Source organism: Triturus cristatus, chromosome 1_1 (genome assembly GCF_964204655.1).
Source record: "Triturus cristatus chromosome 1_1, aTriCri1.1, whole genome shotgun sequence".
NCBI lineage: Eukaryota > Metazoa > Chordata > Amphibia > Caudata > Salamandridae > Triturus > Triturus cristatus.
Window position 1 is genome coordinate 1,275,680,073 of NC_140579.1, and position 26,174 is coordinate 1,275,706,246.

A 26,174-nucleotide genomic window follows, 5' to 3' on the forward strand; every position below is an offset into this window, starting at 1 on the left:
AAACAGACGCTTTCATCTGTAGCCCTTTTCTCCCATTTTTCAAAAAAAAAAAAAAAGTAGCTGTATTTTGGCTAATTTCTGGGTCCCTACCAAGGGAATCCACAAACCCTGGGTACCTTTAGAATCCCCATGATGATGGAAAAAAAGGAAGCAAATTTGGTGTGGATACCTTATGTGGTCAAAAAGTTACAGGGGCCTAAGCGTGTACTACCCCAAATTGTAAAAAAAAAAAAGGCTTAGCACAGGGGGAAAAGGCCTAGCAGCGAAGGGGTTAAGACCCAGCACCTACCTAATAATTCTGTATTAGATGGAGATTAGATGGGGTGAAATTCCATACAGCAATTTTGTTCTGCCTTACTCAGAGTCTGGTCATAAAACTATTTATACAACACAAAAGCAGGCCCCACAGGGTGGGTAACTTTAGCTACTACTAGATGTCACCTTAAAGCCAAAGAGGGGCCCTACATCACCTTTGTGACCTGAACCAAACAAAAGCTTCTGACAAACCAGGGCTCATTGGTTCTGCGGGTTTTTCACCAGATGTTAATCACTTTCAGATTAATTATGGGCTTCCATTTTTTTAATACATTTTTGGGGATTACCTTTGATTTCATTTATGAATAGAGGTCTTTGTACCTCTCTACCCTCTCTTAACAGTACCCGCTACCTTTTTAATGGTATATGTGAAGAATGTAATATTGTAATATACTACTAGTTACCATTGTTGAGTGTGGGCAGGGGCCATGATTCACAAGAGGGTAGACTTCATGTGCGCCGTTATGCCAACATCTCACTCAAGAATAAGAAATGGCATCTACCCGATCGGTATGCACTGTTGAGCCTATCCTATGCTATTCTATTTTTTCATGTACAGTTGTGAAAAAAAAGTTGTTAAACCTTAACCAAAACACAGTGGGTTAAATCAGGGCAGTGAGATAAATTACTATTAATTAGGCCACAGTTGTTTCTGCTTCTGGAAGAGAATATGTGAAGTAATAATTATTGTTTTCTGAAATCAGTTTTACTTTATTGTGTTAATTACACTGTTGTACTGAAGTAATACATTTGTAAATCTGTGTTTATTAGTACACTTGTTCCAAATTATTTATTTTAACTGTTATAGGGTAAGTATTTTAATGGCATTGCAGTGAAAATAACGGAGCGCAAAATATCTGGGAGCACGAACACAACCTGACACATGATTCTCAAATCTCATTCAATCAATCCCAAATGCCTTTAAACTGCACCTGACTTACTAAAGGTTTGGCCTGGTGCTCGCCTGACGTAAAGGGACCCAAAGCAGCACAAACAGCAATGAAGGATCATCTTTTATGAAAAAAAAATATATTTTACACAGAAAGCTTACCCTCGTGCTGTGCCAAACCTCTTTGCGCCGACCCCCTGTTAATGTATGCAGGGGGGGGGGGGGGGTCAGTGCAAAAACCATTGGTTTTGGTGTGAAGTAAGAACTACTAAAATAGCATTATCTGATTTTGTCCCAATCCCTAACACCAAGTAGAAGCAGGTGCGAGCAAGAAGCAAAGCGGTAGATCACTTCATACACTTATTTGTTTCGTGCCCTTCACATTAAATTACAAATATTACTTGTCTGATCCCTGCGCTGCTGTCTACATGTAGGAATTTGTACTGGAGGGTGTACCTAGAGTGCATGTTTTGAATGTGGCTTCTCACTAATAAGCCACACCCAATCCCTGCACTCCCACCTGGGAGGCAAATATACTATACCTTTGCACTTCCTAAGGTGGGCAAACTTTCAACACTCCCCCAAAGGCAAGGCAAGAAAACAATAATTTGCGCATCACTTGTGAGGAGTAGCGCCAACTTCCTATAACACAATTACCTGCTAGAAGGGAATTCACCCATCCTTCTACAACAGAATACTTGGCCAAGAAGAGTCCACACCTCCTGCTACAAGGAAAAGACGAATTGGTATATCTGGGATGTATTTATTAGTAAATAGCATCACACAGTAAGCCAAATGCACCTAACATAGCAGACTCTAACATATCAATAATATGATTGAACATATTCAAATATATGTAGCAAACTTATAATCTAAAGGCACGAATCAATAACTGAGCAAACTATAATACTGATTAATAAACAAGCAATAACTGATATAAGATAAGGTACACTGGACGTCCTGCAAGAGATCAGAAAGATATACATATATAGAGAGCAGAGGAGTACTCTGGATGTGCACCTCCCACACCACAAAGAAAACACCTCCAATGATCAAAGAACCACACAACTCAATACATCACCTGGTGCATACACTGCCCACTTCTGACTGGGGGAATTGCAGCCGGGGATCAGAGCTCAGCAAGCCAGGGTTCAATCCGAGATAGACACGTCTGCCCTCGCTCGGAATCCAAACTCCCAGTTTCTCAGCCTGCAACCCTCAGCTATAAACACACTAGAAGATTCGTGAAAGACCTCCTCCCACCGCCAGAGGAATTTTACCAGAACTGGCCAAGTTCCAAGCAAGCATCTCCATGGCAGTAAGGAGCTCTCAAGTCTCTTCCTCCATTCGCACTTCTTCCAGCCTCTGTCTTGACGAAGCTCTCACAAGGCCTTCCACAGTACACTAAACAAAAACAATCGCTCAGGAAAACACCAAGACCTTGAATGTGAATAATCCAAACAACTTGCAAGCACGGCTGTGCACGCAGCAGCAAGGCAGAGTCAGACATGAGGCCCTGTCAAAGGCAATAGTCAGCACCTATAATTCTCATCCACACAACTTACAAACACCACTGTGTACACAGAAAAGTTTGAAGCAAGGTAAAATCAGAAGGCAGAGTGACATTAGACTACGTCGAAGCCAATAGGTCAAAGTCATAATTCACCTAACCCAAATAACATTATACACTTAATCCCTCAGTATACAACATTGAGGACATGTGTGCACCACCACCCACAAGACTGCACCTCAACATCCCATACCTTCTATTCTTGGAAAGACTATTCCACTAAAAGACAGAAGAAAAGCAGGCATATGCAAACCCATCCTACATTAAGGCTAAGGTAACATAACACACTTAAGTCAGTAAAAAATGGTGGTGGTTGAGGGTCATCATAGGGTGTCAGACCACAAAAGTGGCTCATTCACCACATTGCACCCCATGACCCTCGATCATCACCATTCACATATATCAAAAACAAAATCCTCAACTAAAGGCACAAATATGAATGAAGCACTGCATCTCCTAAATGCAAAAATTGAATCATTGCAAAGCAAATAGCAACTGTATATCATAACGAAAAAACACAACTATCACTGAAGCACTGCATATCTCAACTGAAAGCAAAATCATTTAAGACCACATTTCTAAATTGAAAGGCACAATTACTAAAAAGCACATGTTGAAACAGCAACTCGTGTGTTGAAGTGGCTACACAAAAATACATAAGTCAAAACAAATCATGACTAAAAAGCAACTATGATCGAAATGTTCCATTGCAAAACTGAATAATCACTTTAGAGCAAATAAAGTCTGAATACTCTAAATACATGTAGAAGCAATAACTCAGGTGCATCTAGAAATAGCTCATAGATATCTGGATACATGTTTAAATGAATACACAAAATAAATGAATCAAGCTTTTGAATGCTCCTAATGCCTCTAATGATTAAACTGGAAACTCTACTGCCAAACTCATATATTGTAGCAACAGCTACAGGTTATTACTGTTCACTAACTCAAAAAAAAAATATCTACGCCGATCGCAGCAAAGCGTCTCTATAGGTCTTCATTCATAAAAACAAAAACAGTCCTTCTGTGTGAAAAAACACACAGCCGGCTCCCATCGCATCTGAACTTCACGTTGATAAAACAGTTCTGGCAAAGCACATCCTGTAGTTCCTTCTTTTGTTTTGTCTTCACTGTCACACAAGCAGGTACCCTGTGTGAAAGACACACAGCCTTCATGCATGGAAAGTTGGCCTCACGTGAAGGAAACAGTTCCACACTTTGCTTATCCCTCTGTGCTTGGAAAGAAGCAGTCCATCATGCTCTCCGGTATATATCTGATCTCCTTGACAAGGGAGGACCCCATCCATTCTGGTCAGACACAGGCATCAGCCGCCACCGTCTGGTCTGGCGATCACTCCAGGCTTAGGGGGGGAGGGGGGGAGAGGGAGGGCCCCACTCACACGGGAGAAGGGAGTCCCACTCACACGCGGAGAACTGGGCGAATCTGAAAAAAGAAACAAGCATCACTCTTCTTGCAAAAAACATTTTTTCAACAGCTTGCATTTCTACATAGCCCTCCTCTAGCTCTGAGGAATTGTCTAAGAATACTACCAACGCTTTAGCCTCTGAATTCTTGGTAAAATCTCTCTTCTTCTTTACACAGCAAGAAGGGTTGGGGCAGTCTCCTTCTCTCACTTCTCTCACTGCACCCCTCACAGGTGCTGCCCCCCTTCACAAATCTCTGCGGACACCAAATGGCCCCTCAACAAGCAGAGACGTCTCTGCTGTCTCTAGCTCGCACCTTATCTCTTCAAGGTCAACGTGCTCTGAACTCCTGCTGCCAACTTTCGTCTGTACCTATCTATCTGCTCTGCCTACCGGGGAGAGGAGCTGAGATGACCCCTCCCGTAGGAATTCCTCCTCAGCCTTCACAGAAAGCCTGAGCTCTTCTCAGCGTTGCTGGAAGATCTCATTGCAAGCCTCCCAAACATCAATCTGAAAGACGCTTTCAAATGACCCACTCCCAGAACAACTCTTTACATGTCTGAGAGGAAAAACAGCTTTAACCATTCCTTACCTCCAGCAAGACTTCACATTCTTTAATCTGAAAATGCTCCCCCATTCTGTCCAACTAATTCTAGCAAATTCTTAACTGTCATTAGTCTATCACCTCATGAAAAAAAAACTAAGCTGCTCTTGACATATCAAAAAGAAAAAAGCATTGGCAATATCAAAAGTCACATATCAAGTCCCATGCTACTTCTGTAACAATATCTGGGACAGTATCAGTCAAAGAAGGTATATATTTGTTCAGGTAATAATAATCAACTGTAATGCGCCAAGTATTGTCACCACCTCAACCTGTCAAGCCCTGAATGATCTCACTGATCCCTTCACGCCCATCTGGCATTCTGTACTGTTTCAAATTAATTTCCTTTGTAACATGGGGCACCTTCACTTGGAAATCTTGTGTTTCAAACTCCACCTCAGGACTTTCTATCAAATCCTGTGCAAACTGTTTTTCTGTCTGTACATGCCACTTAATAACCATTGCAATCTCCCATAGGCAAACCACATTTTCTCTAACTCTGTTCTGTCCAGTATCTGTTGGTGCGCAAAAGCACAACATTTGTCCAGCATCTGAATTTAAAAATAACCTTTCATTTCCCTGCACTTTCCTGTAACCATTGTACACAATCTGCTGTTCACATCCAAAATCATATTGTTGCATTTCTCTTTCGAAGCAAAATGTATCATTCACTGTAATGTCTAATTTATGTCCGCAACCGGTGATCGTTAAGCCTAAAACATTAGTCTGTTTACTTTCATGCACATTCCTTTCTGAATCATTCTGGCAGGTCAAAGTAAACAGCTTCAGAGCCTGGTACACGTTTAATTCTGTCTTCAAAGATATATTTTCAAACTGGGCATCAACTAGCTCTGTTTTCAACTCACTACGTTCTTTTTGCAAATGCCCACATGTTTGATGCATATTAGCCAACACATTTGAAATAACACCGCTGTCTCTATCTAAAATGTCATAAATCTCCCGCTGATTAACATCCTTCATTGCGACTCCGGAGTCTTTAAACTCGAAGGAGTCCCACGCTTCAGAGTTATGTTCTGACATTTTACATTCACTTTGCAACTGAAAACATTTGATATGCATTTCTTAACAAACACTCTCACAGTGTTTGCTTGCTTCAAGGGGTCGGGTACCCTGGTTATTCGTCCTGTGCAGCTCTGGATGGTCCGGTTGTCCTCTCACTTGGTGGGGGGGGGGGGCAGATCTGACCCTCAGTAGCACAGGTACCTCTTCCTGGCGTGAAATAACCTTTACAATGCTGTCATTACATCGCGATACCTTTACAAAGCGGTTGTTACAACAACCGTGTTTTTAGTACGCAATGCATTTACATCGCAAGTCTTTACAACGACTTCCATTAGGGGATGTCGATGTATTGGAAATTAATTCCAATACCTTCCCTACTGTTTCACAAACTGGAGTAGTATATAATACTATCCCTAAGTCCAACGTGCCCCTCTAGTGGAAGTCGTTGTAAAGACTTGCAATGTAAATGCATTGCGCACTAACAATGCAGTCGTTGTAACAACCGCGTTGTATTAGCTTGAGATGTAATACATCGCGTAGTAAAATGCGATATTCTTTCCTGGGGGTTACGGTGTCAGGCTGACCTGTGAGCGTCAACTGTGAACCAGAATTTGCTTTTCAGTGCCTGCGGACTGCATGGGAGTAGCTCCTCTACTCCATGAGAGATTGCTGGCGATTTGCAAAGGGCTGGCAGTCTTCTGGGGATCTTGGAAGCTTCTCAGCTGCAGGATGAGTTACTGGTCACAGTCAGTCATCTGTTCTCTCTTTTCTTGCAGTTCTTCTTTGTCCTCTCTTCTTGATTCATCTAATCTAAGTTCCTGGTGTCAGGGGGCCACCTAAATACTAAATTTAGGGGCATTAAGGGGAGTGACAGGTAGTCACTCCCCTTAATGCCAATGGGCTATTTATCTTTAGGGTGTAGACCCTCTATATGACCACTTGCTGTGGGAAGTGGGAATGACCCTTACCCAGAAAGCCTAATTCCACCAAAACTAAGATGGTGGAATTCTAAAAGTTGTGTTCACTTCAGGTAGCCCACCTTTGGGGTGGTACTAGCCAGAGAGGGGAACACTCCTGGTGCCAAATAGGGCAGTGGGTGGCATTTCCCCAGTCTGGATAAGCCTTGGGTCACATATCAAAGGCGGCAGAGGCCTTTGAAGCCTCCTGCCTTGATATATTGATCACTTAACCATCCTGCTTGAAGGAGGTGACAACACCTCTGGCAAGAAAAAGGCATTGTTTCTGCCCTCAGAGAGTGTGGGCTCTCACCTGCAGGAGGTAAGAAACCTGTCTGTGGTGGCAGATTGGTCTACACCAGTCAGTCAGCGCACTAGTAGTCAGTAGGTTTTCAGGGGGCATCTCTAAGGTGCCCTCCGGGTGAATGTATTAATAAATACATCACTGGAATTAGTGTGGGTTTATTAATGTGAGATGTTTGATACCAAACATCTCTAGTTTCAGTGAAGTGTCCAGCACATTAAAATGGCTGCTCAGTTCACTGGTAATATCTAGGAATCTACTTAGACATCACAGGAACATATCTGCTCATGATAGTGCACGCTGCCTTAGGGCTCTTAAGGCCTGCTGTAGGGGTGGCTTGCCTATACTGCATGCAGTGTCTGCAGGCATGGCACATGTGTCATCGCTTTTCTCTTCACCATGGCACGCACCCTACAATGGCAGTTTGCATGATGGTGCCGAGGGGTCCCTGATGGTGACACAAAACATGATGCAGCCCTTAGGGACCGTCTTTAGCCTTCTTGCCCTAGGTACCATTTACTAGGGACTTACAGGGGGGCACTAAAAGTATTACCAATTGGGGGGTCAATTGTACAGTTTTAGGGAAAGAAATCTGGCACTGGGGCACTTCTGTAAAAATTGCATCAGATATCTGGCAACAAGTGAGGGTGACCATATTCAAAAAGGTGCACTTTTCTACAGGGTCATTTACAGGTGGGCAGAAATACGGCCTTTGCCAAAAATCATTGATCGCCACATCTGCACTCTGCCTGGTACCCCATTTTAGTTTAGAATTGGAAAAATAGATTACTACAACAGAGCCTCATGAGGTTTCTCTGTAGGAGACTCCTTGTGATAACGCAGCGAGGGCACAAGTCCTAAAAAAAGAAGTGGGGGGACTAACCTATTTAGGCAGTATGCAAGTGACATCAAGGCGCGTGACATCACTGCACAAGACATCACGGCACATGACATTACATGTGGCATCACAGGAATTGACATCATAGGAAGTGGCATCACAAGCCACGACTTTAATATGTACGTGTGATATAAAGTGCTCTGACACTCTGCTTTGGGATGAGTAGCACTTTGCAAGAAAAAATAGTGGTACTTAGATTATTTCAATGCCTCCTCAGGGGTCCTAAGCGCTATATAAATCACATTTATTTTGTGTAAATACTGGGAGAGACCAACACATCTGACGTTCTTACAGTGCATGCATATCTAATAAACAGAGCCTGAACAAAACGAAAAGCTGCCTCTCTTAAGTATGTGTGAAGTGGTAACTTTTGTTTACCCTCTGCTGCATTTGCATCTAGTTGCGAGGCTCCTGACTGCTCCCAGCCAGGAGACTCCAACAAAAGGAGGTCCGATGACCCATCAAATTCGCCCTTTGTTATGGGCCCAGCAGAAGTCTAAAATAAGGAAGGGCCGTCTCCATCTGCACGTTGTTGCTTGTTGCAGATGGAAAGCAAGCAACATGCAGGCGCTGCTGAAAGTGTCCCGGTGTTTGGAAATTACACCAGGACGAGTTCAGCACATTATTCAGTGGGGCCCAACTTCTTGGCAGGGTGGACGGCGTTCACCCTGTGATAATAGTGGGTGGACGCCGTCCACCCGCATGTACCCCAGACTCGTGCCCTGGACGCAGCTACTACAAGACTGACAGTGCTATTTGGTGAGTGGTCCACCATATAGGTTCTTTTAGGCTGTTTTTTTCTCTGTGTGGCTTGGTGGAGGAGTGCTAAATAAAACAAAAGACTGCCAGTCAAGCTGCTATGCCCACGACAGGTCGGCCAGCATTACAGTTCTGTTCCATGGCTTCTGAGCATTTCATCCTTTTCTGGGCGATTTATGATAAAGTCGTGAACAGCCACAAACAGTGGCCTCCATTAAAAAGGCTTGATAAAAAATTTCATACATACAGGTCACTATTATAAGGCTGGTATACGTGTAGACCCGATATCTGCGCACATATATCCACTTAATGAGAGTTAAACCCCACAGATTTGGAGTAGGAATAAGTGTGTGTGCCCGGCTTTACTACGCGTAACATGGCATGAAATGCCCAGTTCTGTGGTGTTTAATGTGAACATTTAGCACTTGCTTTGTGCAAGTGCTAAATGTTTGTGAGACAGCCGATGCAGGGTGAACCGGGGGGGAAGGGGAGGATGGGGCAAGGGAAGGGGGATGTTGCCTGCAGGGAGCTTCAAGTCTTGGTGAAGGGTTAGGTGGGAGTTGCAGCCAATTCTCAATGCGATTTACTGGACTGATTTTTCCGGACAGTAAAACAGGGGGGCATATTCTCAAGAACGTGTGATAACCATCGCAAAAGTAACTTAACGCAACCTCCAACATTGCAGTCGATTGAGGGAAATTTACACTGTGTTAACCAAGTATTCACAACATGGCGGTACCATGCGATAGTCACCAGATGACGCGTCAAATGGCCGTGCTAAAATCAACACCACGCCCCAAAAATGCGGAACACGAACGCCAAAAACGCTGCAATGAGGCCAATCGCGATACAAAAAGCTGCGAAAACCAGCGGCAGGCCTGCAAATCCCACGCATCTGGCGGAAAAATGCATTATAAAAGCAACAAAAACAACACACCAGAAAGAATCCAAAGTGCGTAGCAACATGGATGCGCAGAGGCCAACGCGAACCCCAAAAGCCCCCCAGACCACCAGCAAGGAACAACAGGGAAGGCCAAGGAGAAGAGGGAGAGGAAGACTGGGTGCAGTCCGCAGGAAAACAAGACCAGCGTCACGGAGGTGACAGAACACTACCAGCAACTGACCCACAATCAGACTATCTTGAATGCAGACGGAGTGTCGAGGAGGCCAAGAGGCGCTGGCATGACGTGGAAACCTAAACCAGGCCCAAAGCCGCTGCCAACAGGAAGGCAGCAATGGCGACAGGAGGTGGGTGTCCTGCGCCACAGGAGGAGCTGGAGGAAATGGAGGACAGTCATCAGTGTGGAGACTGTGCAAGGAGTTGGGAGTCCGGACACAGCTCGATAGGACCTGACAACAACAGAGTGATGTTCGAACAGGGACTGGGGGGACGAGGGGAGATGGGCACAATGGCACACATGCACAACCGCAATTACCCAGGGACATGTCCCCAATCCCCGTGACACACCGCAGCGCACACACATAGCAATCACAGCACATCCCATGACAATGTGGCACAAAGTGCAACATCGACACTGCAGAACAGGGGACACAACTGGGTCCGCCCATGTGCAGAAACAGGCCAATCACATTGGCCAGAGCAGGGAACTGTGAGATGCATATGTACGGGTACAACCTCACATCAGTCATGTAGTCCAAATGTCCACTGTCCCAACTCAAATTGCCAGCACCGCCCAAACAGTCACAATGTACATTGTCACACAGTCTGCATGTCTACAAGAACAATGCGCCAACATAAATCTCAACACAATGTCAACATGCATCTCCCCTTCATATTGCAGAGGGACAAACAACACCTCCAGCAGGTCAGACCAGACAACCCATCAGTGATGCCGGAGACGACCACCACACCTTCAACACCGACGCTCTACAACAGCCCATGGACATCCCACGCAACCCACCACCAGGACCAGGGCAGACAAGCTACTTAGAGGAGAACCCAGCTCCTGCAACAGACCACACAGCATGAAGCACCCGCAAGCACAGCTGGCTCACAACACTTCACCGACCCACGCATTGCACCCCAATGCCAGGTGTCAGAACACCAAAAGGAGGCAGCCCAACAAGTGCAGGTGTGGTCCGAGCCCATGGAAGGCGAACTAGAACACATACGTGGGTGTCCATTACCCTTCAGGGACCACCTACACCCCACAAAGGAGACCCACAATGCCATAGAGACACATGCAGATGCACATTCCCAGTACAGAACCACGCCCAGGGGCACGTACATATTAGTCACACACCCACGTTGGCTCTGCGTACGAAGGCCCAGTCCACTTCCCTTACGAATTGAGTGTGTGATGACAAAGCTACATGTCCAAGCTCTAACCCGCTGCCTGCGGTGACATGTTGGCGTCCACTGTACCCAGCACAATGTAATGTCGTAGGGCCCAGGGCACTCATGCATACAACAAGACCACAGGGACACATGCAGATATTATGTTGAACTCACTACGGGCACGTGCGCCCGGTCCCTTTATTGGCAGGGCCACATGTACAGTGACGCCTGTGCTGGATGTGTGTGGGGTGAGTGCAAGCCAGCCCTCAGGGAGTTGTTGGTGCTGGCAACAAATACAACAGTGAGCACTATGAATACGGAAACAGACAACACCAGCATTACAGGGACAACTGCGGAGCATCATGGAGGTAGCCAGAGGTCACACAATGACCAAACAGAAGTGTCCGTTAGTTGCAGTGCGCTGAGTTTGGGGCACCAGAGCTGAGCACGCTCATGTGAAGAAAATGTCTAGAATTGTGTCCCTTCGGGACATTCCTGATGCAGCTGCAGTGGGGAGGTGTCACACCTGCATCATCTTCCTCATCGTCGTCACAGGTCTCCCACACTGCCTGAGCTGACATTGAAGCGTGAACTCTCCATAGAATATACCAAAAACAGTAATGGACAATGATTCATGGTGCTTAGAGCTAGTGGCACCTGGAGTGCTGAACAGGGGACCAGGCAGAAGATGGCATCCACGACAGGTGTGAGCACCTCCGGGAGTCTGCCAGGACAACCATTTCGACACTGGCAGTTGGCGTTGGAGTTGGTCCTGGCGGTGGTGGCGTGTGCCTCCTGCAGTGATGCGATGTCTGGTCAGGACTCGATTTGATGTGTGAGCCCTGGTACGCCGCAGTTGAGGCCAGAGGCAGCGGACAGTGCAGGGCCACAGACACATGGCACTGATGTCCCCAAGGCCATCGCCTCAGAGGCCATCCACTATCTCAGAAGAAGGGGTCCCTGACCTCACCAGCACAGAGTTAGTGGCCCCAGATGGACAGCAGCCGGCACAGGCGCCCCACCACGGGACGGTGACTTGCGGTCCACTGAGGTACGGCCACGCAGACTGAGTGGGTCCTCGTCGATGTCGAGGGTGAATGGGGCGGAGGGTTGCGGGGGACAGTGGAAGGTGTCCTCCAGGGCATGATGCAGAAGGCGGAAGCTATCCGGAAGTAACAAATGGAGTGGAAAGCGACTGCCTCGATGCCACCACCAATTCAGTATCAGCTGCATGAGGATGAAAACTGCCTCCTAGTCCATAGACTCAGACGCCACCAATGTACGAACAGAGTGTGTCCATGAATGTCGGGGAACAGACTTAGTGGCACCGGGGCTGAGAGGGGATGCAGTCTGCGATGATGCCGGTACACTGATATGAACTTTGGCATTGCCAAATCAAGACTCTGACCTACTGGACCGCAGTGTAGGCCGGAGGCAGCGGTCAGCAGTGGGCCACAGCCACGTGTCGTAATCTCACGATGCACAGAATTAGTGACATCAGGGCAGTTGTCGGTAGTGTTCAATCACCTCCGTAACGATGATCCTTTTTTCCTCCCCAATGCAACGCATCACCCTCTTACGCATCTCCTTGCGTGCAAGGATTCTTACGCTGCCTTTGAATAATCGATGTTCAGTTCCAATTCTGTGACCTACTCGAGCGCAGCGTAGGCCGAGAGCAGTAGTCCTCATGGGCCCACATCCACGTGTCGATGGGATGCTATGCACATGGTTGCTGCCACCTAATCGAAGGGAGTACAGTGAGTTACAGGCTGCCATGAATATATGGCCTCGGACATCATGAAATCAAGACTCAGTTCCAAATGTGTGACCTACTTGTCCGTAGTGTAGGCCGAAGGCAGTAGTCAGCAGGGGACAACAGACATGTGTTGTAAGAATGCCACGCACAGAGTTGGTGGCACCACATCGAAGGGAGTACATTGATATAAAATCTGCAATGAACATATGTACTCTGCCATCGTGTAATTAAGACTCAGTTCCAAATGTGTGACCTACTTGACCGTAGTGTAGGCTGTTTGCAGTAGTAGAGTATGTCAACGAGAAAGGAGTAAAGCGGGCCTGTGTCGTGGAGGCCATTATGGTCTGAAGAGGCTGCCAAGGTCGCGGGCCTCGGGCTTGGAGCTTGCGCCGGCACGTGGTGGGCCCTCCTTGACACACGCCGGTGTCGGCAGGTGATCAGTGTGGCCTGGCTGCGCAGAGGTGGGCCTGACGGGTTTGGGGTCCAGCGGCCCCAGGTACGGCAGGCGCACAGGATCGCCGGCAACTCCGCTCACGAGGACGCCGTCAGCCTCGTGACGGGGTGAGAGGCGCCACCCTGGCAGAGACGTTGGGTATTCCGGAAGAGGACCACGCCCAGGGCTACGTCCTTTTATTTGCACCCCTATGCTGGTGTACGCCGGGCCATCCTACTCCGCTCATACTTACGGGACGTAACAGGCAACATTTCCGCGAACGCCCCCACTGGCTGGGGTGACTTGGTTGCGTCCACTGTCCACTACACTCCATACACCAGCAGTGTATGTCGCCATGGATATGGGTGTGTTCTGCATACAGTGCTCTGTCCATCATATCTCCGCCACTCTTGGCATTGTGTATCATGGTTCTCCTTCCTCCTTCACACATGCCTGGTTCCCACCTCTCCCCACATTCTGCTATTGTGTGGCTGAGGTGTCATGCCATTGATGGCTCATGTTCACGGCTTGCCCTGGTTACCATTGTAAGTTGTTCGGTCGTGTCTGGTGGGTGGGCATGTTTTGCATGTTGGTTGTGATTTTGTGATGTGTGCATTGCCAGAGTTGTGAGTTGCATGGTGCTGGAGTTGAGGTGTGTGGGGTGTTCATTTGGAACTTGCCAAGGGGCTGGGCATTTCCCTTGGTGCCATCCTGGGAACGCTGGTTGATGGACTGTCGGAGGATGAAGGAATCATGCACACTGGCTGGGTTTTTGGAGACGACATTGGTGGAGATTCCACGGTGTTCGGATGTTGCCTGCACATTGATGTGAGACGTGTGTTTTCTGTTGCGGTGATTGTGTACTGTGTCACCAAGGGGCACAGGTAGGACATGTGTGCTGTGGATTGCCCCCAACACATGCGTGCATTAAGCTATGGTGTATGGTCCTTGCTTGGTCTCCAGCGGATCCTGCGCATTGTGGTGGACGTATAGATACTGAGGTACCAGGCTGATGAAGGCATCCAGGACAGGTGTGAGGGACTTGGATGTGGCTGGCTGTGAGACTCCTCCGACTCTGGCGGGTGTTGGTTGGGGGGTACCAGAGGCCAACAGGTGCAGCACAGCCAGCAGCTTTGTGTGGGGTGGGATGTTGGTTGTCCGCTGTGTTGGTGCCGTCGGCCTGTTTGGCGATGATGGTCAGGATGCGTAGGATGGTTGTCCTTTTGAGCCTGTAGTGGGCAATGACATTGTCAGGTGTTGGGTCTGTGAGGCTGGTGCTTTTCCTGGGGGTCTGCGGTCTTTGTCAGCACTGCCTCTGTGGTGGTCCGGGGTGGGGGGAGCTCCAAGGGGGGGTGGGGGGGGGGGGGGGGGGAGTTAAGGTCCTGGGGGTGGTGGGTATTGTGGCCCTCATGGGTGTCCAGGCCGCATGATCAGTGGCTCCATGGCATCTGTTGCCCTTCAGGTGTAGCTCTGGGCTGGGCTCCCTTTTGTGGTGCATGCTGTTGTCCGACTTTGCACCAGGTCATAATTTCCTGCTGCTAACGCGCCATATTGCATGTTTTGTTTACTTATCGTCAATCTGGCTGGTCGTTGAGAATATTGAGGAGTGGTGTTGTTGCGGCTTTCTGCATCTCATTAGCGATAGTTGCGGGTATCATCTCTGGCGATGTTTTTGGCGGCTGCTATCGATAAATTGATCTCAACTATGGCTGCGATAAAGTGCCGTTAACTCGGCGATAGTTCCTTGAGAATATGCCCCTGGGTCCTTTATTTTTTCACCTAGATTTCCCAAATGAGTGAGCAGAGCAGAAGTCCACGTGCGCAACGAGCCCGCTCCTGAATTTGACAGTACAATACTGCTTCCTAGTATTCATTGAAATTGTAAACGAGCCGTGAAATACTGAATCATCTTGCATCTTTACTAACATTCAATAAACAGATTGGTATGCACATAAGCTGCTCCCTATTGGGTATACTAACATTACCGTGATCATATGAATTTATGTTAGATTTCATAAAATGAAAATATTTTTTTAATAGAAATATATTTTAAATATGGTAATCAATAATAATAATAACTTATTATGTAAACTTTCTCAGGTTCGGCACCCATGAAGCAGCCTTGTACTATGTTCCCTGGCTCTACCAACGAGATGTGCTATGAATGTCAATCTTTCACCAGCAGGATGTGAGGTCAGTGTCTCACCTCTTGCACACTGAGCTTCCTGGAAAAGGCAAGGGCTGACTAGGCCGTGCCGCCATTATGGCGGTCGCACCAGTCCCCGGCCACCAGAAGCGGAAGGGAGGCCGCGTCAGCAAGTGACGCTGAACCCCCCACCCCCCCCGCAGCAACCAATGATTGAAGCGGTTGTTGTGCGCCGGAGGCACTCCAGTGCTTCCGGCGCAGAAACGTCCAGCTTACGTCCAGACTGACCAGTCTCAGCCGGTCGGCCTGGGCGCCCTCTTTAAAAAGAGGTGGTGGGGAGCAGAACAGTCTCTTGTTCTTGCTCCCCACAGATAGGGTCACCGGGCCGGCTGCGGGCCCGTAATGTCTTCTTTCTTTTGTTTCTGCAGGTCTATACGTTAAGCGGAAGGAGGAAGGTCGTAGCTGCATCGTCAGTGTGAAGATCCAACTAAGGTTTTGGTGCGGTCGCAAGCTGCAACTCGTCGGCGTACCTCGCACGGCGGAGCACCAGGGATTGCAGACAGGTCTGTTTTGCGAGTGGTCGTCGATGCTCTTCCAAAGAAGGCGGTAAGCGCGGCGGTTCGCAGGGGGGGCAGGGGGGGGTGTCGGTCATCGCTGCGAGGCACCTTTGAGTTTGTCCTGTAATTAGCGCGGGAGACAGCGCGTCACCCACACACTTGGAGCAACTCGGTGTTTAAGGATACGGCACAGCATAATTAGCACGAAGACAGCGCGAGCATACGGAGCTTGTATCGGCACCGGGGGAGAGCATTGTGAGTCTGGCCTGCTTGTGATAGAACGTGGAGCAAGAAAGGGTCTTGTGTGTGCCCCTTCCAAATGGACTGGAGCCGCGCTCAGCGTTGGGCGGATAAAATACAGTATTGAGGTTGAATCCGGGGAAAGGTGAGTCTGGCCTGATGCTTAAGGTCTTAGACTCGTACTCTGGTTAGGTGTTCAATCCCTGATCTTGCACTGTTACTGTGTGCTCAGTCTAAAGTGTGGGCAATGGTATTTCCTCTGTAAGGTTGGGGGATATTTAAAAGGCGTCTGTTTTCCAAGTGGCTATTTTATTGAATATTTAGTTATAAACACGTTAAGCACCCTATGTGCAGCGGGTCTCTTCCTTAACTCGCACGGTTGATTGGAGGCACTGTCGTTCTCAGTCCCTTGGTTTCCCAGATTAGAAAGGGGGGGGGAGGGAAGAGGTACCGCATTCAGTAGACATTTTAATCCCTTAAGTTTCAAGGCACTGTTACTCAGTGTGTAAGGTGGGCTGTAGGATTTGTCTGCTGGTAAGAAAAGTTTTAATACTTTGAGATTACCTTTTGCCAGTTTACTAGTTGGACGTGCGCACTCTTAGGGTTGCTTGGGGTCTGGGGCGCAGTACATAGGAGCGCGAACACTAGGGGGAGGTTAACAAACTAGCAGGACTTCGCGCAGCGCAACTGGCTTTATTTGTGTTTCCACAGCTCCAGCATTACGGGGAGGACAAGACGGTACCAAGTTCCAAAGAATTTGCTGGTGGTAATTGAAGGGACACGTTTGGGCGGCACCGGCTAGCCAGCATCTCATTGCTTCTGGGAGCCACAGAGGGTTTGAGCGGGCGGCTCACCTGAGCTTACTGGGTTAGCCAGTAGGTCGTGGCTCTGGTTGCATGCGTGCAAAGGTTGGCTGGTGGCTGCTGCTTCCACAGGTAAGGGGTGACACAGTCACCTATCTGGGGCTACGGTTACGCGAGCAGGCAGGTCCCATATAAGTTTTACATCTGTTAGCCATGGCCCCTCCGGTCCGGCGGCACGAGAAGTGATCGCGCACGGACGTCCTGCTGGAGGCTTTAATGCAGCAAGTCCAGGTCATGGGGCAGACTCTCAACAGGTTGCAGGATAAGGTGGAAGGGCCTGAGGTGCCAGAAGGGAGGGGTAGGCGGCCTATTGTACCACCAAGACACTACTCCCCACCACCGCCAAAGAGGTACAGGCGCAAGCCAGGTGGAAAAGTGTCAGGAGTCCCACCAAGAAGTGAGCCTGCACCCGCGACAAGCCCCCAGGGTGAAGGGGGCGCAGGTGACCAAGTCCCACCAGCAGACACGCCGGGCCCTGTGGGCGAAGGGGGCCCAAGGGATGCTGTGCCAGTGGGACCTATTGTAGAACCCACTCTTCCCCCGGTGGATGGGACGGGCGGAGCAAACCTGGCAGAACCGGACATAGCCGCCAACTTGGCAGTAGTCCTGCCCTGGCCGGAGATGGTAGGGAACTGGTCTCACGCCGCAGGGGCGACAACAGGCAGGGGGGATGCCATTTAAAGGGCAAAGAAATTGATGGCTGAACAAGGAAAGGGGAGGCCAGGCGAGGTGCCGGCAGTACCGGCTGGGGGTGCAGCACCCGTTGCCACAGCACCAGTTCCCGGTGGCGTAGGTTTTCCGGGAGATAAGCAGCGACACGAAGAATACAGACGCGGGCAAGACGGCTGATACAGCAGCACCAGCAGGTAAGAGGGCAACACTACCTCCACTAGGTTTGTGGGAGCTGCGCTCCGGGAGGGAACAGTTGGGGTGGCATCTGTCAAAGGAGACTAAGGAAAGGATCTGAGGGGGGGGGGAATACGTTAGCATGTTTTCCCTCTTGATTGATGAGGCAGACAGAGAAGAGGCGAAAAGGAACAAGGAATGGACACGCTACAAGGAATGGTCCAATATAGTCCTGAAATACAGAGTTGAAGGGAATTTGGCCAATTGGATACAGGGTTTCACTATATTCATGGCTGTCACGTTAGAGCGTTTCCCAGAGGTTGGATCTGAGATGGCGTGTTATCAGAATAGGATCACAGTCGCCCATGCTACACAAGGTGGGGATGGGTGGAACGAGTATGACAAGGAGTTTAGAATGGCAAAAGCGCAGGATCCAAACCTAAGATGGAGCCAGACGGACATGTTTATTCATCTGAGACATTTGGTGCAGGGCGCAGTTGAGAATGGGCGGGGGCAGGTACCTGACGCAGTGCGGTCTCAGCCCTTTAAGACAGGCCCCACCGGTAACACGGGGAGGTTCACGGGAAAGGCAGGGAGCAATGGAAAGAAAGGCGTCTGTTTTGACTTTAACAAACGGACCTGCAGTAGAGCACCAGGCACATGTAGGTTCAAACATTCCTGTGGTTACTGTGGTAATGCATCCCATCCAGAGTCCAGGTGTCACAAAAAGTCCAGGGGCAGAGGGGAAAGAAGCAAGAATAGCAGCCTACTACTAGGGAAGGCTATTTCTCCTATTAACATTACCACTATGATCCCTTGGTTGGAGTCTTACAATTGCCCCGAGGCAGCCAGGACGATCAGAGATGGGTTTGTGGAAGGTTTCAGGATACCAGCCCTGGGTTACAACGGGGTGGCACACTGCCGGAACCAGCTGTCAGTGAGGTCCAATGTAGGCATAGCGACAGCAAAAATCCTTCAGGAAGTGAGCCTGGGTAGGGTGGCCGGGCCTTTTGATGACGTCCCAATGAAGGATTTTGTGTGTTCCCCTCTAGGGGTAGTACCTAAGAAAGCGCTAGGCGAATTCAGACTGATTCACAATCTTTCTGCACCAAGGGGCAGTTCAGTGAACGATGCCATCTCTGACACACTTTGTAGCGTGAAATATGCATCTTTCGACCAAGCTGTAGACATGCTTAGGTCTTTGGGTCAGGGGGCTTTGCTGGCAAAAGCTGACATTGAGTCTGCATTTAGATTGCTACCAGTGAACCCTGCAGATTTTCACTTACTGGGTTTCCAGTTCCAGGGGAAGTAGTATGTCATGCCAATGGGTTGCTCAGTGTCCTGCGCCTATTTTGAGAAATTTAGCTCGTTTTTGGAATGGGCATTCAGAAGGGTGTCAGGGCATCGCTGGGTGCTGCACTACCTAGACGATTTTCTGTCTCTGGGGGCGCCACAATCTGGGGAGTGCAGGTCAGCATTGTCAAAATTCTGTGCATTAATGCAGGAGTTCGGTGTGCCCTTGGCACCTGGCAAAACAGTGGGCCCAAGCACAACAATCGAATTCTTGAGGATTGAATTAGATTCTGTCCAAGGGGTCTCGAGGTTACCCGCTGACAAAGTCAATGATTTCAGGGCGGCTTTGCAACACTGCCCCAAGAAAGAGAAGGTTACATTGCACCAGCTACAGCAGGTGGTAGGGCAATTGAATTTTGCACTACGCATAATCCCAATGGCGCGCCCTTTCTCTCGCTCTATCGCGCATGCAATGTCAGGCCTCAGGGAGAAGCATCACCACACCAGGCTGTCCGGCGAGGTCAGGCAGGACATGTTGATTTGGAAGACATTTTTGCGCGATTTCAATGGGAAAGTGGTGTGGCCCAGCCCACCTAAGTCCAGCCCGGAGTTGGGCCTCATGACTGACGCTGCAGGTAGAGAGGGTTTCGGGGCCATCCTGGGGCGCGAATGGGTAGCTCAGCATTGGCCAGACTGGTGGAGGGAATCTGGAATCACCGCGAACATAAGTTTTAGAGCTTTTTCCAATTCTAGTGGCACTGACTGTGTGGGCGGAAGCTTTAAAAAAATCAGTCTGTGATATTCTGGTCCGACAACATGGCAGTAGTAGACTGCGTGAATAGCCAAACAGCTAAATGTAGCATGATGCTGCGGTTGTTGAAGGAGATTGTGTTGAAGTGCATGAAATTGAATGTCCTTTTTAAAGCTAAACACGTGCCAGGTATTCTGAGACACGCGGCTGACGCATTGTCTCGTTTTAAAATGCAGGCTTTCAGGTCACATATTCCAGAGGCAGCAGTGCACCCATCACCTTTCCCAGAACAGCTCTGGCAGCTTGGTGCCCCCGAGTATCGAACCTCGTGGCAGTGAGCCCAGCACCCAGAACCAGGAGTGCCTACGAAGGGGCGTTTGGGTCTTTTTGCTTGTTCTTGGGGGAACAGTGGGAGCACAAATGGCATGACCATGAATCAGTAGTTAAATACCTGGTGTTCATGAGGGAGCAGGGGCGCACGGTTGAAGGGGCAAGAAGGCATATCTCAGCCATATCATTTTTTGCAAAGATGAAAGGAAAGGGGGATCCCACAAAGAACTTCATAGTACGCCAGGCGCTGAAAGGGTGGCAACGCTTGCAGGGAGGGCAGCCGGATGTCAGAAGGCCCATAGGTTTAGAAACACTAGGGAAGCTATTGGGGGCTCTGCAGCGGGTTTGCACTTCCTCAGACAAAGTGATCTTGTTTCAAGCTGCATTCTGCATTGCATTTTACGGCGCTTTTAGGGTAGGCGAGCTAGTCACAAAGAATAAGGAAGATTGGCTGGGGGGGCCTGCAAATGGGACACGTTAGCATAAAGAAGGATTCAGTGCTGATTTCCATCTGGAAATCAAAAACCAATCAAGAGGGTAAAGAGAGAGCATAGTATTACACAGGGCAGGGAACACACCATGCTGCCCTGTCTACAGGCTTGAGGTTTTTATGGCCCAACAGACACGCACTCAGGGAGGGCCTCTCCTGATACATGGGGACGGGACACCACTCACGGTATTTCAGTTCAGGAAAGTCATGCTCCTAACGTTGAAGAGTGCCGGGCTAGACCCTGCCGACTTCGGGACTCATTCGTTTAGGATAGGAGCTGCCACCGAGGCAGCAGCAAGAGGGCTGGGGGACAAGCGTCTCAAAAGGATCGGTAGGTGGTCCTCTAACTGTTTCAAGAGATATGTGCGGCTGCACATGCTCTAATACGGTGTGACTGTCCAACTTTTGGGTGCACAATGGGGTTTTTGCCCTTTCTCCCTGTTACTCAGGGAAAGGGGTGTTTCAATGTCGCTATCGGATAGGCGCTAGACGCCGTTTTGTGGAATTTTGTGTGTTTCATGCCAGCATGGCAAGGCACTTACCTTTGCCCCCCCTTTTTGTTTCATCGTCATTTGCAGTTTCTTCATCCTGTGACTCAGGAGAGGAGCCTGGACTCTTCCGCACTCACAGAACGCAAGCAGTAGTACGGCGGGCACAGAGTTTCGGACAAACAACAAACATGGTGGCGCAAGTTCACTCTTCGCACCAGGAGGATCAACATGTGTGGATGATAGGGCACTCATATGTTCGCCGTTTGAAGAATTTCTTTTTGGGAGCTACCAAGAATAGGGCCACTCAGCTAGGGATAAACTTATCCTTTTTCGGTCAGGGTGGCTTGTGCGTAGGTCAATTCAGGGAGTTGGTGAACCGAGCTTTGAAAACAAGTACGGGACCACCGGCAATCTGGATCCTGCACTTGGGGGGTAACGACTTGGCCCGATTAGGCAGGAGAGTTCTAGTGGAGGATCTCCTCACAGAAGTTGGGTGGCTAGCAAGGCAGTGTCCCAGTCGATAATAGCGTGGTCACACATGATTCTCAGGTCGCAATGGAGGTGGGGGGGGCGAGTCAGTTAGAGCGTTGAATTACGCGGTAAAGTGGATCAACAACAATTTTGACAAACTATTTAGGCCCCCTAGATCAGGGTCCATAGGACACAGATACATCAAGGGGGAACAATTTTTTCTGCAGGACGGGGTGCACCTCTCACATAAAGGGAATCAGGCTTTCATGGAGGACATCCTAGCTTGGGTTGAGAGCGTAAGGCGCAGTACATGACCTTCCTAGGGAGTGAGGGGGAGACTAGGTAGTCTGGCAACTACGCTGGCCTGTGGCGGTAAGGTCATGATTGGTAAGCATAGTCTTCGGTCCTCAACGGTCAGCACCATATAACTCCAGGGGGTAGTGACAGCCGGTAGGTAGGGTGTCGGGGTGCGGGGGCCGGGGGAGTCATCCTTCCCAGTGGGCCTGGGGCCACCCCCGCACACGCATGCTCATTAAGGCGCCATTATGCAGAAGTCTGCAGCCCCCCGTAATTGAGTGTAAGGCACAGGGTGTAGGGGGGGCCCGGGGGAAGTATCCATCCGATAAGCTGTAACCCCCTGCGCAACCTTATTAGTACACGGGGACCGGGGGAGCTGCCAGTCATTGACTTTGCCATAGGCTCTAGATGGGACACGCAGAAAGTAAATACATGCATTGATAGATTTACGATAGGAGTGTCTTGTGTATTAGACTGTGTTAAGGTTAGCCGTGGAATATCTGACTATCAAAATGTATCTGTACTTTCTGCGTAAAGTTTCTGTATATAATGTTTTAATTTGTTTGTTAATGTTAATAAATACGGCCGGGGGGGTGGTTACTCCCCCCTAATCCAAAAAATTTAAACTGTGTGGTCTCCAAAGTGTTATGCTGAAGGGGAGGGAAATGCCATCCATAACCCCAGGGTCTGTAGTTAGAGTAGGGGACATGGGTAAGTACCAGATCATATGCTTCAGGCCTTGAAGCCAGGGACTTGGCTCGAGTGTGCAGTCTTCCGTCGTTCTAGCTAGAGTTTAATCAGTGTTTTGACTCATTGATACAGCGCCTTTCGTGTGCAAGGAAGTAATGAAGGAGTACAAAAGGCACTCAGGAAGCGAAACGAGAATCTACTATTCACACAACAGGAGTACCGACAAGGAACAGAGGGTAAACGGTATTTCCTGTAACAACCCCGCCCCCCTCGCTGGTGTGTACCAGACGGAATGGGAACTGAAGAAGAAAGGAATGAAAGAGCACTCGGAAAGAAGACACATGAATGGGCCGTCGGTAAAAACAGAGTTACGTCAAATGTAGAACATTACAATAAGTCACGAGGTACAGATGTACTTTGCAAGTGTGAGATATCTTTTCAACGTGTACTTTGTGACACCTTACAACTTGGAAGGTGGAGGGAACTTGAAAGGAACCCCGCCCCCCCTTCATCATTTAATTTGTAAAGCAATGTATCAATTTGTTGTCACGGCAATTACAATCACCAACCAGGGGCGCGCTGCCGACTTGTCAAAGCCAGTTCTACAGATTCGTAAAGTGCATTCTGTCCATGGCGGTCAGCTTCTACTTTGGAATCTCAGCCGACGGCTGCTCTGCCGATGCAACTCAAAGATTATCTCTTTTTCCTTTTGTTTTCACGCCCTTTTGTTTCCAGACTCTGTGGATGGATTAAAAAAGAGGCATTTTGTGAATTCAAGGATTGAGGTCTCCTGTCCTATTTACCAAGAGTCTTTAAAGGAATCCTGTCCCATACATATTAACGAAGGAGACTTTTTTTTTCAGGGGAGGGGCGGGGGCGAACACTCGCTCAACTATTGCAGCCCCCCAGAAGTCAACCCTACATAACCAGTCACTGACGGGGGGTGTGGGGAGGGGGGGGGGCGAGGGGTTTAAGACGGAACATATGTCACAGATACTCAACGTTCAGAGCACAATCCTCACCTACTATACAGATCTATATACCTCCCGGGCCACAGATAGAAGGCAATATCTGGATAAATGGATGAAATAGCTATGGTATGGCTAAGCTCCGCACATCAACAATTCCTCGGAAAACCTTTCACAGTGGAGGAAATAATCCAAGTCATAGAGGCAACGGATGGCATCAAGGTGTCTGGACTTGACAGGTACACTGGCATTTTTTTTAAAACATCCAAACACATTTTCGCCCTACATCTCCTCAAACTATACCGGGAATCACAAGAGTGCAAGATCCTCTCATCCACGCTCTGTGAAGCGGTAAATATACCGCTCCCTAAACCTGGGAAAGACCTGCAATTATGCGTATTATACCACCCACTTTCATTAATAAACTTTGATAATAAAATCCTGGCCAAAATGACTGATGCGGCTTTCGCTCCTGCTGGACCAAATTACATCTCCAGTCCAGTCAGGCTTTATACCGCATAGATCAACTGCCCTGAATCTATGCACACTATTCGCGGTCCCACACAGGATCTCATCCGAAGTGCCTGCAATAGCTGCATTGTTGGATGCTGAGAAAGCATTCAACTCGCTGGAGTGGCCGTTTTTGCTAGCCACGCTACGTAAAATGGGCATACCGTCTGGCTTTGCGTCCCTCATAACCCTGCTATACACTAAACCCACGGCGTGCATCTGTATGAATGGGATGCTGACTGCCCCATTCCCCCTGACACGGGGAACAAGACAGGGCTTGCCTCTACTATTCACAATTGCGTTAGACCCCTGATACGACATTCACAAGAGTGGCATCTCATCAGTCTACGCAGACGACTTTATCCTTTATATTCAACCTTCAAATGTAAATCTGGCACCTATACCTAGGGAGATAACTCAATATAGTGCTTTATCAGGGCTACATATAAACAGGGGCCAATGCAAGGCTTTTTACCCGACGGATGCGGTGGGTAGTATAGACTGAGTTTCCCATCTCATGGTGTAATACCTCTGTCAAATACCTAGGAATTCACATTTACAAAGAAGCAAGGCAGGTAATACGCCTAAACTACGGCCCAGCCCCGGATAAACTAACTGTTAGACTTGGGGGTCTCTAGTTGGCACAGGTATGCACTTGTGACAAATAGGGACCCTCGCCTCTAGTCAGGGTAAGGGGGGTACACTCCTAAAATAACCCCTGCTCACCCCCTTGGTAGCTTGGCACGAGCAGACAGGCTTATCTCAGAGGCAGTGTGTAAAGCATTTGTTAACACATACAGTAACCAAGTGACAACACTACAAATGGACACCACACAGGCTTTATATCAAAAATAAGTATTCGTTATATAGATTTACCACAAGAACTTTAAACGACAAAAACACACAATACTGTTACTTTAGATAGTAGAATTTTGCTTAGTTCTCTTAAGTTCTTAAATGCGACACTTTAAATCAATGTACCTTTTAGATGCGACACGCAGGGCAACAAAAGTGTTGCAACGATGTTGATGCGATGAAGTTTTTGGTGCAAAGAAATAAAGACGTGAAGATCTTCCAGATGCGGCACGCTTCTCCGATGTTGCGAGAAGACGCGACGCTTCAGCTGCAGCGGCGTCACCCTTTACGCGATGCGACAGCAGCCTTGGCAGCGACACTCTTCTCTGACGTTGCGAGATGCTTCCGCTCGATGCGATGCCGCAGCGGCGACACCCCTCTACGCGATGCAACGACAACAGCTCCGATGGCGGCACGCTTCTCTGTGGATGCAAGGCGCTTTTCTTGATGCGGTGCAATGCGTCAGCTACGATGGCTGCGATGGAGACACGCTTCTTCGGCGTTGCGAGACACTTCCTGGATGATGCGAGACGCTTCCGCTCGATGCGATGCTGCAGCGGCGACACTTTACGAGATGCGACGACAACAGCTCCTACGGCGGCGCGCTTCTCCTTCTTGAGTCGCGCTTCCAGCTCCTTGCAACACGCAGTCCCTCAGAAGGCCCAAAACAGCAGCAGGCACTTCCAAAGAACTCTGGGGAGCTGGGGGGTGAAGTCTGTTGTTCCTGAGACTTCAGCAGGAGGCAAGCTCTTTTCCAAGCCCTTGGAGATCCTTCACAAGTTGAGCAAAAGTACACACAAAGTTCCTTTCTCCTCTCTTTGGCAGTAAGGCAACCACTGCAGGCCAATCCCCCAGGTTCAGGGATAGTTTCCTCCTCAGCTTCTTCTGGTTCCTCCCTCAGCAGAGGTTCTTCTTGTTTTCCCAAAGTGATCTAAATTCTTGGGATCAGGGTCCCAATATTTATACCCCGAAATACTTTGTCCTCTGAAGGCAGAGGGGCCTTTGCCCAGTCCAAACCAGTTCCTGAGCACTCTGTTTACCAGACTTCTCCTTTCCTTTCCCAGTGCAGGGCAGACACATTAGACGCCCCACAGGAGGTGGAGCCAGCATGTGGAAGGCAAGTACAGCCCTGGAGCACTTTG

General features: G+C 48.8%; 1 long non-coding RNA gene across 1 annotated transcript in view; it reads right to left on the minus strand.

The window, feature by feature from the left end:
* Window positions 1-1,951: 1,951 nt before the first annotated feature.
* LOC146871949 (uncharacterized) overlaps window positions 1,952-26,174 on the minus strand; it is a 37,402-nt gene continuing 13,179 nt past the window's right edge. Inside the window, exon 2 of the long non-coding RNA XR_014981258.1 lies at window positions 1,952-4,221. This is a non-coding gene — a long non-coding RNA (uncharacterized LOC146871949). The remainder of the gene's footprint in view (window positions 4,222-26,174) is intronic.